The sequence below is a fragment of the Zootermopsis nevadensis genome, unplaced genomic scaffold (assembly GCF_977971745.1).
Source record: "Zootermopsis nevadensis isolate Lab colony 2312 unplaced genomic scaffold, Znev_1.0 Znev_ptg000029l, whole genome shotgun sequence".
Lineage (NCBI taxonomy): Eukaryota > Metazoa > Arthropoda > Insecta > Blattodea > Termopsidae > Zootermopsis > Zootermopsis nevadensis.
The window spans coordinates 7,180,513-7,195,167 of NW_028259161.1; the positions used below are offsets into that span (position 1 = coordinate 7,180,513).

Genomic DNA, 14,655 nt, shown 5'->3' on the forward strand with positions numbered 1-14,655 from the left:
AGATTCTTTGTACCACGTCCTACATAACTGAACGAAAACATAAATTATCATGGGGTTTAAAAAAACAGATACATATGACTTAGAAAGAAACGTACGCTAGACAGAAGACATCAATTAATATAATGTTTTTCTCATTTCACATGTATCTAGAAAGTTATCCATAATGTGCGATTTTGTAGAAGTTTAAGGTAGTCCAGAGAATCCTGTCTTGTGCTCAACTACCTAAATATATTTATAGCTCTATCACAGATTTGTCTTCTAAAATTTTATACAGCTTTGTAAACAATGTTACCTTTTGTTTGTCGTGACAAATTGTGTTACATGCTTCTCGAAATTATGCCATCCACAAGGTAACCGAAGTCTTTAGCTGTTGCGCAATTTATAGTAAAAGATCGGGAGTATAAATCCTTATGGAGGATGGAGTGTTTTATCGCCATTTCCTGTTTACTCCACGCAAAACTAATGTTCTACGGCGACCTAATGAACAAAATATCACTGCGGCTACAAGTCAGAGCCTCCACAACACGGTATGCCTCCTAAGTTTAAAGGTGAATACATTCAGTAAATAAGTATGCACAATTTATTTTTAGTCATTCTATACATGTTAATATTTTACACTATCATGGCAACGAATACACACATACGACCATAGAAGAACCACAAGACACATGGAAATGATGAACAGTGTGTGTAACCATCTGAAGCACAGAGAGAAGGGAGATTTATGGAGGACAGCAGAAGAGTACGAACAAGAAGAAAAACTGTGGGGAAAATGATAGAGGGAGTTTGGAAGGAAAGTATAAGGGTAGAAGACACTATTTCTGGATGGACAGAAAGCATTCTCTTTATAAGTTTCCCCGGCTTTGCCCGCCCGTCCTGATAGAGTCCGTCTGAAGAAAATCTAAAACACCAGTTCTAAAAATTCAATTCGTCTCGATTACAAAAATCACTTGTTTGATGCTGTTTTTCATGGAAACAATAGCTGTGTATTCTGAGAATTATACTTAACCCAGAATGTTGAGTTAATATACGGAAAAGCAGGTTGTACGCCCGACTACTGCTACGACATAGATTGACTTACACCTATTACGTAGAATGTTGTGGGTTTTATTTATTTGCTGGCGTCACAATTTACCACTAAATTGTGAACAGCAATACTTCACAAAATATAAACATTACCAATACCACAGTAACTATTGAAACTTCACTGTTTATACTGAAGAGATTAATTCAACTAATTTAAGGAATTTCATCAACGTATAATTCGTATGCATTCCTCGAACACATATTCATGTTTTGTTATGAAAAAATATAGAAATAGTCGTAGAATAGGTCAGCCCACAACAGAAATCCACTAGATGAGATTTTAGGCTCTCTAGGCGGTGAGTATGAGGGCGACTGTCTTCTGGGATGTAGCGCCGTGCAGTGTGGTAGACGTTTACCAACGTTTCGGAGTACTTGCTGCCTCCACCGGCATGACGATGATAAAAGTATTATAAACTTCTACCACACTGCACGGCGCTACATCGAAAATGACAGTCATGTTCAGATTTCCATTTATTTTCCGTTAAATATGAAGTTATAAAAAGCTATGGGGATTTTCAGACGAGGATAAATTGCTTGCAGAACAAGTTATTAGCTCTATATCATGCCTGTATTCCTAAACTTCTCGTTCAATTGAAAAAAGGAGAAAAATAAATAATGTAGCCACTTTCCCTTCGTATATATAAAATATGTAAGCGAAAATAAGCCTAGAGTCTGATAGTTTAAAATTATTGAGTGGAACAAATATAATAGACTTTGTTCAATATTTGTTCATTTAGTCTAAAAGACACCTGTAAGTGTTGACACTATCCATTAAGCCGAAGTCACGTCATTCGAGCGTAACAAAACTAACTGGAGTAATAATAAATAAAAACTGAACTCCATATCTTTTAGTGAACCGAGGAGGCGATGTCGCACTATATTTTGTCTAAATCCTCAAATTTATCAAACGCTACGATAGGAGTGGCGATGTTTCCCTTCTCACTAGTTGGCCCATTCCTGTGTACAAGACATTTTTCAGTTATATTTTTGTGCTACATTCAGTTTTTTTTCCTCCTTTGCTATGTTGTCTGCTCCACCCTCCCCATATAGTCTAACTTTGCCCCACTAGATGTTCAGTTCATAAATAGTTTTTGTGCACAGTTGTGTTCCTACTGGTCAGGCTGACACAGTTAGCTCCATAATCCTCTTTACTAAAAGTAACTTTACCGCAAATTATATCCAACTTCCTGACGGCAGACGAGGGTGAGGGTTCTGTTGTTAGAGGGTTGCAGATGGAATCTTGCGGCCGACTATACTTGTAGAAGTTCCCAAATAAGTCCACGGCTTGAAAATCTATTGATACCGCTTTAAAAATTAAAAGAGGCTCGTGTCTACTTTTCTATTTCCCACACTTAACGGAACTATTAATTTATCGACAACACGCACGAGGTCCATTTCGGAAATTAGAATGTTGACGCATAAGATAAGTTCTAAGAAACTATCAGTGAATACAAATTATCGTATTTTATTAACTGGCAGTATCTTCCAATTAACTGGCCAACATGCAAACCCAATAGGGCTAGACTTACTTTATATCCATCCACTGAGACTAACCACAATATACGTTTCCGTCTTTTATCCGAAACCTTGGACAAATTACACATCTGAAGACTAAATCAGAGTCCTCTTACAGCAGTCTGAGCATATAATGAAAGCTAAAACTTGTGTAAGTATTTTGTTTCTGGACAACTATACGTTTAAATTACAAAACACACACAGTAGAATAAGGTGCAGTAAAATTAATAAAATGTGTAAGGAGAAACAGACGTCCTTTCGTGGACAGAGTCCAGGTGCATGCTAGGCCTGGCAATCGATACTGAGACACCTAAGTCAATGTGGCTTACCTTCTTCAGATTGAGAATTACATAATATTACAGGCCACATAACTACCCCGCAAGTCGGCGCAGCATTTATAATGGTGTGTATTATAATATTGTGCATACAAAGCGGTTTCAGATTGGTAATATAGATACAGTTGTTAAATGCATATTTTATATTACAATAATTAAATTCGAAGTATAATTCTAACAATAATAGTAATAATAATAATAACAACAACAAGAACAACAAAATCTTTCCTCGAGGGCAGTGGTATATATGTACCGGATGTATTAATAGTTTCTGTTGGTTTTCCAGAAAACAAGATAATTGTTATGATTATATGTTGTTAATCGATCGACCTTTCTAAAGGAAATTTCGTGTAATTTTTGGAGGTAAGAATCCAATTCTAAAGTATAATTTTAAGGCGTTTCATTTAGTTTTTTAAAAATGTTCTTTAGTTTACATGCGCGTAGTCCAAAGCAAATAATTTTTTAATTCAATTCCTACTTGAATAGGTTTCATTCTTAAATCGAAGAGGACACAACTGTCTACAAAGATTGTCACACGTGCCCAATGACACGTGTTCGTGCACTCTTGTGGCAGTCGACTGAATATGAACGTAGGCCTGTGTGTTTCCTTTATGATTGTGAAGTTTAGCACTTGATTTATCATACAGGACATGAAGACTGAAGAGTGCTACGACGTCAAAGGAAAGAAAGAAAGAAAGAAAGGTAATTTTACTTACCGTGTGGTGAGCGAAAGGAGTGGCCATTACATGAATCTCTGCAATGAGACAGAAGACACCGTTGCAATCCTGGAAAAGCAAAGCAGAAATGTCAACAACAACAACAATCTTTCGCTGTAAACAGTGCATATGATAAAATACATTAACATTACTGTCAGAAAAAACAAAGTATACTCTAAGTTTATACCATAACCTTTGTTGCGTAAGAGTTCGGTCACGTATTCGGTTACCAACGTTTCGGAGGATTTTCAGCCCTCCATCTTCGGGACAGGTAAAATCCGTTGTATAACCATCACAGCCATAGAACGGTTCACATTATGTAAAACTAAAGTTAAATGTTAAGACTTCGGTAAATATGGTTTGTATAAAACCAGAAAATCTCGAAGATGAAGAAGAAGAAGAAGAAGTAGAATGGCCGCCTGTTCACTGATGCTGACATTCGCGACGAACAGTTTCAACTCAAGACTGAGATGTATCATCTGGTTTAAGCCCAACAGAGAGTCAACGGATGTTAGGGCGCCTTTAACAAGGAGATGAAATGCTAGCTTTAAAAAATTCAAAGGCGATGACTAAGACGCAAGCCTACCACTACTCGTTCAACAGAGACAGATATGAATGTCCCTAGGAAAGAAAGAATACAGTGATTTCTTTGGATTAACCAAAATATTTCTCATGCCTACACAAGGGCTTTCTTCCTTTTTCTAAGTCTACCTCCCTCTTCTTCCATTTTTCACAGTCCTGAAGCTGAATGCGGTACGGTTTCATTTTGGCGAAGGGAGAGCTGCAGTTAAGTATCCGCGAAATTTCCATCTGGCATTCAAGACATATAATTCGTCATTACTACAGCAGGAATAGTGATTAAGCAGCAGCTCGCAAAAGAATCACTGAACTATCAATTATAAATTTCCCCTACAGAGAACTATCAGCCTGGTAGCACTTTAAAAAGTGTCCAGAAATTGATTAGCGTGATAAATTCGAACCCCGTAGCCACTAGGTCCAAGTCGGCAGTTATAAGATTTCTAAATAGAATCTCATGCTGAATCTTATGGAGGATGAAAGCATGTCCTAATTCTTCTGCTCTGTCCTTGATGCTTCAAGTTGGACTTCTTTCCCAACTACGGAGTCCTACAGACGGGGCAGTTGGACGCGTTGCATTAATTTAGTTCTTTTGAGTCTGAAATAAGCAGCGACCGCTATACTGAGAGGTTGCCAGAGGACACGGAGCGGTTACTATCAGGCCTACAAACATCAGTCCATGATGCCGACTGGAAACCATAGCGTGCCGACGATTTAAAATAAAGCATTATAGTATTTACCTTGTCATGTAGTGAAGGTCAAGGACGGAGATTCACCCACGACTACTGCAAAATCGTCCCGAGAGAGAGAGGTCAGCATCACACAATGTCAAGTACTGGATTCCAAAACAGCATTTCTCTGTTCCCCGTCCGCATAGCAGGAGCGAAAACTAACGCGCGGACTTTTTTTATTGTATTTTCTAGCGAAGGTTATTAATGTTCAGGTTTAAAAATTCTCTGTCCTCCTTTTGCCAATTAAAGCGATAAATTGTACGGACTCATCTCTTTGTACAGGATAGTAATGGACAAATTAATCCGAAACAATTCAAACGAAAGGTTTTATATTTTTCTGACGGATTCGCTATGAAAATAATGATGCTAGAAAAATGAATGTGGCGGTATGCAGACAGCATGAAACAGTCGTCTAGTCATAATTAATGCAGCACATGCAGTTGACAGGACCGCCGTTTTTCTACTACGTATGGGCGACAATCTCCCGATGACCAAGAATAATTAGGGCGGACTATATATAAAATAATTAATAGCAAAGAAAGAAGTTCTTATTTGCTAAACGCTCTTATGAATGCCGATCTTAGATGTAAGTGTAAGAGAGGGATTGTTGGCTTCGACTACGTATTGCTTATCAACCGGGTTTCCTCGGAAACGAAATATCTTCAGAAGATGCAAGTTTAGTATGAATCTGCTATTTTTATAAATAACAAGTTTAAAATTTCCGGGCTATAAAACTGTGAAACGTTATGTTATGTTCACCAGAACAAAAAATGCGTCCAATACAGTATTGACAATAGAAGCATCAAATACGTTGTTTCGAATATTTATTATTTCAAATTGACAAGCCATGTCGTAGTTTCAGGACGCTTGACAGACCTTCAAACACAATTAAAATTAAATAAAACTGTTAAGTGCAGAGTGTCGTAAACTACATTTTGGAGTATTTTTTGTGGAAAAGTAGACCTACTTGTTCACTTTAAGATGTTTTATGAAACACACTTCTAGCAGTAAAAGGTTAGTCATAACCTGAAATAAGAAATCGCATAAATAAGTCTATAAATATGACTCCGTAAGTGATCTGTATTTTCCGCTATCTTAAGAGTGGAAACCTGAAAGGATTTTATTTTCATTTTCTGAGTTACTAGTAAAAAGTGCTTCCTGTCTCAGAAAAGTAATTCCATAATATTAATCACAAATCCACATTGCAATCTCGTCCTTTTCTCCGTAGGAGAATTATTTGAAGCAGTCATCTTTTTATGCCTCCTCAATCTTGCTTACATGGTCAGTTTTCTTTTCCTCCCGCCACATTCTGACAGATATCTTGCCTATCCTTCCAGGCGATTCCACTCACGTTCTTCTGATGGTATTGGCCATCATGTCACGCTGACCGCTTTTCAGCTGTCTGCTCTTCTGACTGGTCATTTTACCGTCTTCTCATTCCCTGTTAGACACTAAGCCTTCACGATGACATCTCAGAGATTTACTCGAAAAGGACGTAATTAAATAATTCTTCAAAGATGTACAAGTCTTAGTTTATATCCATCCCCGGTACGTGATAAACAACAGCTGGGAGTGCCCCATTTTGTGCCTGATCTTTTCACTTAGCGGAAAGAAACACGTCTTTTTCCCCCCACATATTTTTGGAAAATTGCCTTACGTTTTAAACGAGCCCCTTCGCTCTAGTTAGTTTAGAAATACATCGGTTCCTGACATTTCATTATTTAGATACCTTGTTACAAAACAAGTTTTCCGTCTTTAAATCTGTTGGCTGATTTTCATTTTAAACGTTTGAACTGGCCGTCATCACACGTTTAAGGATCCCATGTCACAATGAAGCGGCGAGCCTTTAAGATGTCGGATGATGGAGACGGCCTCTAGACTACGTGCCAATACAGTGAATAAGTGACAAGCGACAAGGAGTGATTCCCCAGCGTGAGGATTGGGTGGTGGCCTCACAACTCGTCACCGTGAAAACTATAACGCTGATCATGTCTCATTGGACTCCTTACTTTAATTTTTACAACGGTTTGGGCAACGGAAGGGCATGTGATTTGTAGTATTTTACAGAGCAGATTAATTGAAAAGGCATGAAGCGTAGAAACCACTTGGTAGATAGTGGGATAACACTAAAACTGATCTTAAAATAGTTATGTTAATAGGGTGTGGACTGGATTTAACTCTTTAAGGGTAGCATCCATCCCTAGTAGTTCCGAAACGACTTAATTATAACCCTGTCTTATGTTAATTAAAACCAAACGTTCCTAAAGATAAAGTAATCTTTTTGATATTTCACATTTTTACACTCTTCTATGCGTACAACAGACCCGGCGGATATAACCTAAATTAATCACAGTATTACGTGAATTATCACGTGGCGTTAGTAACCCACAAAACAAAGAGATTGTAGAAAAACATTTATGCCAAGAATATGAACGCATATAAATGACTGGTACCTTATTCTTAGATTTCCGATAACCAGCAATCAAAGTGGTGATGTAAATCCTGAAGGTAGAAGAGGTTACATTCGGAGTTTCTGACAGCTGGACGCGTGATTTAACCCAACGACGTCTGCGACCACTACAGCTTGTTAGGACAGTAAAACCATAGGGCGATCATTTAGCGAAACCGACCTTGGATGTAACTCGTGATATCTGTCATTTGAAAACCGAATCACACGGCCAAGTTCCTCGAAATGTATATCAGTTACAGTGACATTAATGGGGTACGATGCAGCGCTATCACTCAACATTTTGAACATCTCAGGGATGTCTCTCCTTATCTGTTTCAGTTCTGCATACAAAGGAGGTGGGCATTATAGGTGAAGGTTAACTCTTTTCTTGACACTACCTATCATTTTATACAACACTGCACTAACACACACAAAGCAAAATCTTCCAAATAAAATATTAAGACAATGTGTTGGAAAGAATAAATACATCACTTCAACCCAATCATTCGTTCGTTCATTCATTAGTTAACTGTTCGTACTTAATGTAAATTTGTTACTTAGGTCACTTTCATTCGCTACTTCTCTTCTGACTTCTAAAATTCTTATCATTTGTCATCATAAAATCGTCTTTCTTCTTTCACCCACAAATTAATTCAATGTAGAAACTAATTTCGTTGCAGAAGCATACTAAGAACACATATCATTAGTACAAGTGCACTTAATACCTTAATAACCGAATGTGTCTGTAGTAGGAGCCCTGTGATCAATACCATTAACATCAAATCACACCATTATGACCTATAGTCACTGAACTCAAACCAGTTCACATCCAAAAGTGCATTCTTAACCCACAATGAAATAGTATCCTTACATCTTCTTTACGGTCTCCCAAACATCTGTTTTACAAAATGGTTTCCTACTAACATTGGACACATGTACCCATTTTGCCATTCAGCTTCTACTAAATAAAGAACATGCATCAGTATGTTACCACGTACCTCATTTACAGACCCAATTGAGTTGGGTACTGTGGAGCCCGTTTGGACTACAGGTTATATTCCAATTTGTCCCTCTGACGTAATGTTTCAGAAACCGAAGTCGTGTATTTAGCCATGTTAAAATTCAAAATAAAAGGAATAATAACTTATTACTTGCAAGTGCTAAAACAAAACTTAATAAATACGCGGATCTTTGGTTTATAACATTTTAAATTCCACATCTTGTTATTACAAAGTGATAAAAGGTCAAATTTTATAGTTCATCGTGGAGTCGTCTGTCTGAATATTCTTTCTTCAATTTTCTTTGTGTAATCAAATTAATATGGCTACCATCTCTTTTTCACTTGTAAAGAAAGCGCCTCTTATTTCTTATTACTGCCATCGCTTTCAGTGATTTCAACAAAATTAAAGTCCTTCTTCATCTTTGTTCATAAAAGATTGATACTTCGCAGACGGAAGTGAAGTGAAATGTAAAAGTGTAATAACTCGATTAGGCTACGAATTCTTACACGAAAGAAATCAAAGAGTTAAGCATCTACGAATTATCATACAAATTAGTACTCCAAATTTAATCAATGCACGGGAATAATATTAAAACGAATCTGAGTAAAATTGGGATGTAGGGTGTAGATTGGATTCAGCTGGCTTAGAACAGAGACCGACTGCGAGCTGTTGTAGTTACGGTAACGAAATCATTTGCTTCAATAAAAGGCGACTATTAGCTTCCCAAGGAGGTCTCCACTCCTTGGACTTCGTAAGAGGGTAAAGACGATAACATTGTCCTTGTTCCTAAGCAAAACAGAATGTGGCCAATGAACACAAAGTGTGGCGATTCTTATGACGTAGACATTGCTCCATTCTTTTCTCCATGCTTTACCTTCATTCTCCGACACGTTATGTTTATAAACAAGTTCAATTGTGTTCTTTTATTCGTTTTCTTTATTAAATTAAAATATATTACAACAGGCCGTCTTCTAGGACAACCATCTTCTAACTTGTTTCCGTAAGAACCCCAAATAGTACCTAAAATATATTAACTTTTATCAAGTCACCGTCGTAATCATAACAGTGGACTATGTTTATTTTCAGTGTTAGCTTGCGATTGACTTTTCTTCTGTTTCCATGAATGAAGTTGACAATCAAGACAGCCATTCTGTTATTTACTTCATAAGCTGCTAAGTCCATAAATTCTCAGTTTAAACCCCTGACTTAAAAGGTGTCCTAGCAACCCACTGTGGTCTCCAGAAAACTGCACTTTCTGTATTTCTGTTTTTCTGGGCCTAATTTGCCTGTATTACGTGTCTTAAGAACCAAACGTGAGCGTTGATCCTGTCTGAATCCAGAAATTTGTGTACGGCCCTTTTAACTAAGTAAATCGGAAAGAATAATTTTTGAAGAAAAAAAATGTATACTTCGAAATGGGAAAAATCTTATGGAAGATCTTGGTTTAATATGCCGGCTAGCAAGAGTATTCGTGACGCGGAACCGAACAGCTATCCTGTGACTTGTGTTTCTCGAGTCGATGTCCTTACAAGAACAACACACGGTAGATATATCGGATTTCGATATGTGCGATCTAATTACTAAGTGTTCCTTACGCTTTAGCTTAAGCGAATTACGCCTTATGGGGCCCGTCCGCGCTGGTATGTCTGTTGCGTGTTTCAGCCGAAATAGTTCTTCCTTCTTTCACTCCATGTAAGACATTCTAAACTCTTAACAGCTGGCCATGGCTGGACGCACCAAAAGAAAAATACATATATATTAAAACCTTTCGTCGAAAAAAAAGTATTAATGTAGACATGGTACAAAAATATTCACAGAGACGACACGGTAAGTCCTTAAGTTGTGGCGTTAATTTTAATTAAGTTTGGACATTCCCTACCAAGAACACTATAAATTTCGTTAATTCCCACGGAGTTCCGAAGAGAAGGGTAATTTAATTTTACCTGATAACTATATGTCTCGTTTTACCGATTTATTTAGAGCACTGTTGCCCTCATTGTAAAAGTGTTCTGAGAAAGACGTCTGATGACGGTACCACGAGCAACTGCAATCTGTCTTCCACAAAGTGTAAAATGTGCAGTCTACACCTGGTGTCATATTTTCACTCCGATATTGAACTTTTACAACCCTCCAGGTGCAAATTTAATACAGTCACTCGTCTATGTCAGCCTCTGACGGAGGGATGAGAAAATCAATTTCTTGAGACATCATGTTCCAAAGATGTTTCTTTTAAGCTTACTGTTCATAATTTAAGAAGACGTAATAGATCACGGGTGCTTGCTTCAAGTTGCCGCAGAATTTCCTTTTCCCTATCATCTTATAAGTACAGGGAAAGAAAGTGAGTAGTGAATTTTCTTCTGTTATTCGTTATAGAATTTCCATCTATTACAGAATACAAAACCAGAGTACAATCAGGTAGACCCGCGAAATATATAATGCTTTTCTTTTTATCAAAGAAACCTACGCAAAGGAAACTTCTAGTTTTGCACAAATGTTATGAGGAGGGGGAGGGGTAGACGCGCTTAATTCTTGTTCTTATGCAAACTCAGTTCTCTTCTCTGCTGGACTATAACTTGAGTTTTGCTCAGGTAGTATTCAAAATGCTCCTCTATTAGGAACTAGCTGAAGAGAGTCGAGTTTAATTGGTTGGGAATCTCACAGACCTTTAACATAAAATATCAAAGTTGTCTTCCCTTCCTGTGTAACAACTGGCAGAGTCGGTTTAACAGTACCAGCACATTCAACGAAGCTTTGTCTTTGTCTGAAAAGCATTCTACGTATGCAATGGTGGCAGGAATTGTGTTAGGGGTGAGATAGTGTTACACGAACGAGGGATGGAAGGTGGGGAAGAGATCGTTGTTTCATGGTTGGAAAATGGTGAGTTACACAGAACTGTAGTGAACCGTTAACCAGGATACTTGAGTCTTGCAGCCGGTATGCCGTAAATTTCTATTACAGGTTTGTTAACCTGGCGAAAAGAAATATGATACAGAAATTAGGGCTATTAAATTTGTTAGCTGCAGCGGCTGTTCGTGGCCGCTCCAGGAAAGACACTTTCAACTAATTAATTTTCAAGTAAATTTTAAGGTGATCTATTTCCTGCCTTTGAAGTATACGTTTCATTCCTCTTCTACATTTAGCCAATCGTATTAGTACCATTAGTACTTTGAATTCGAGAAATTTTCTGTTGGAATCTCAACTGGTATTATCAGTCCTTTCAAAAAACTCTTCATATCGATTTAATTAATGTCTTAATATAATCGTAGCAAAAACACCCCCAAACACGATATATTTTTCACAAGTCACTTTTCGTAATATTTACGTTATTTATCGTTCGAGACTATAGGCACATAAAATTTGTAATTGGCACATCGTCGTTGAATTAACAAAAATAAGCTACTGTATAATGCAATTACGCCCCATATCATTATGACCGAGTTTAACATAATCCTACCAAGTGTTATCTCTTTCTGGCTGACATTTGTATGCATTCTCATTTCCCTATTCATAATTCATGGTTGATACAAATTTTAAAAATATAGAACAGTAGAATTTTTGTTCCCGAAGTACCACTGTCTTTAGGGACGTGACGTGTACACGCAGCAAGGAGTCGTGTCTAATGAACATTCTACGTCTCTGCATTCTTTTATTTGCACTGCCTGGATCTTGCAACGTCACTACATTCTCCAGCACATCTCTTGCTAGAAATACCTAGCATATTTGCGGTGAAGAAGCAAGCAAAGTAGACTTAGTGAGTTAGTTTGTAAATTCCTTAAGGTAATAGACAGCTTTATAAAACTGATAACGACAGTTCCCTACAAATGTTACAGTAAATATGTAATCTTATATGCATCAGAAGCTCTCTATTTCTCGGTATGAAATAACTTACGTTTTCGAACATGTATTGTATGTTATTAACAATATTGTTGTAATTAGTACAAAAAATCAACTGTTCTTATTCATACGTGTCATTACGAGAGAAGAAACTGTGTGACAGATATAAAATACTATCCAGAATAAAAATATTAAATTCAAGTAACGCAGTGCAGGCTCCTTAGACCCTAATTTTTTATTATTATTAGAAATTAGACTACTTTAACTATAATCCCAGCGTCATAAGGCAAAACGTAAAAACTGTTCAAAATAAAAAGATATGAAATGGAAGGAACCTGTTAGCCTCATGCACTTTGTCAATGCGGTTAAAGAACTTAGAGGAATTTCATTGAATTTTAGACACAATTTTATATGATGATTTTCAGTTCTTCTTAAATCTGTGGTAAACACATGCAGTAGATTATCACCTAAATCACAATAGAACAGCGTAGTGCAACACCCTACCGCGTCTCATATTGTTAAAAATTTCCATTGATCCAAAATGTTTCCAGTTAGTAGGGGGTTAAGAAGAGTGAAGCTCAACGCACGATCTTTTCAAACTTAAAAACAAACTGATCTTCTGTGTGCCTTATGTACTAAAATTGTTGACGCTGGGAAATTTTCGTTATCTAAATCGTGTTATAACAACACAACCTTTCATCATATAAAGAGAAAAATGTCACAATTTTTTTTATTTAATTTAGTTTCATATTTAGTTAAAGAAACTTGTGCATATATCACTGACAAGGTATGAGTTGTCGGTAACAAAGAAATCAGAAAACAGCTTCAATTATAGCTGAAACTAAGTCCATTTTGTTGCGTTATACTTGAGGAATTATCTAATATCTCAGGCATTAGAACACCAGAGGATCTATTGCCATGGCTTCAAAGGCCAGCGCCTGGTCTCTATTCTGAGCCATTTGATTCCAGACCACTTTCAACATAATCATCTCACTTACTCAAATGCCCACAAAGTGGTTTCTTTTTTTCATATTTTGCGACTAGTTGCTTCGATTTCTTTTTCATGTAATTTATGCATGCTACAAGGAAAGTACACCTCGCCAATGATATGATCGGTCTAATAATATTTGGTGGCGAGTACAAATTACAAAGCCCCATCAATGACTGATATAAAGGTAAATTCTGGACAGTTTTTCTCATAGACTACGCTTTGAAATTATCTACTTTGAAACTGTCCGATCACACGTATATTTATAAACTTGTAGAGGGAAAATACTCACAAAAATTGTAATACAGCGTGTCGTAAGTATGACTTCGCTTTACATGGCACGTCTAGGAAATCAAAGATTACGAGTCTGAGAGGAAGAGCTGAAGTTTGGATTGGGATAGGATGAAAATCTTTTGACAGCTTCTAATTAAAATCTTCGCCGCTCATCGGAGGAGTGATTAAATAACGTCAGGCCCTCAAATTTCCTCAATTATCTCATTTTAATTTCACTTCCCTCATAATCTTCATCGCTTTTTAACCTCACCCCTTCTTCTCATTCCCTCCTCCTTTATCTCTCCTCACATTCCCCAACACCGTTTACCCCCTTCTATTCAATGTTCAGCTCTTCTTGTGTTAGCACACTTCTTAAACTTTGAAACCAGACCAGAGGAAGCGATAAACTTTCGAAACAGCTTTCGCCATATCTGGAACAACTTTTGAGAAATCTGCTTTTAACTTCAAAAAACTAAAGAGAACTGAAGAAGATCAAACTGAATACAGAAGGCAGATTAGTTTTTGAAATAGCGCAAAAATCCGTAGTTGTGTACACACCATTAAAATTAAATGAAGCACAGATCCTATTACAGGCAGCAATGTTTAAAACGCAATCCATCAACAAACACACACTAAGGTACAAAAACTAAAGAACAAAGTGACCCAGCCCCGTGTAAGAGAATCTCCCAACCTCAGGCCGCGACACTCCGGTCAAGGTCACCCACGAATTTATATTATTTCATGGCTTTCTTATTTGCAGCAGAAATAACCAGGTCATCACAACTGAACTTAATCAACCTTTGAAGTTCAGACAGCATCATTGTATAACATAGGCCACAAAATGTACTCGTTTGTGACCACCCCTGTATTTTCAAGCGAGTTGGCTTCTGTGTCTGTAGGGGGTGAGTGGCGCCACAACGTAGAGCTTGTGAGGAATTGCTGACTGGGTTAGGTCACGGTGATAACCTTTCTGACGTGCTGAAAGACGAGGTAAATCCGTACGTAGTTCAAGAGACTGGGTGACAGCAGAAGCTAAGGCGTCTAAGTAAATAAGCTCTGCGTGCAGAAACAACACAGAAAATGGCGATAGTAATTTGTGGTATTCACAACTAGTTCTTGAGATTTCTTTTAGAAGATTCTAATCCAACGAA

General features: G+C 37.3%; 1 protein-coding gene across 1 annotated transcript in view; it reads right to left on the reverse strand.

Moving 5' to 3' along the window:
* LOC110836165 (nephrin) overlaps window positions 1–14,655 on the reverse strand; it is a 700,179-nt gene that overhangs the window by 648,981 nt on the left and 36,543 nt on the right. Inside the window, exon 3 of the mRNA XM_087358243.1 lies at window positions 3,653–3,721. The gene's annotated coding sequence lies outside the window, so the exon portion shown is untranslated. The remainder of the gene's footprint in view (window positions 1–3,652; window positions 3,722–14,655) is intronic.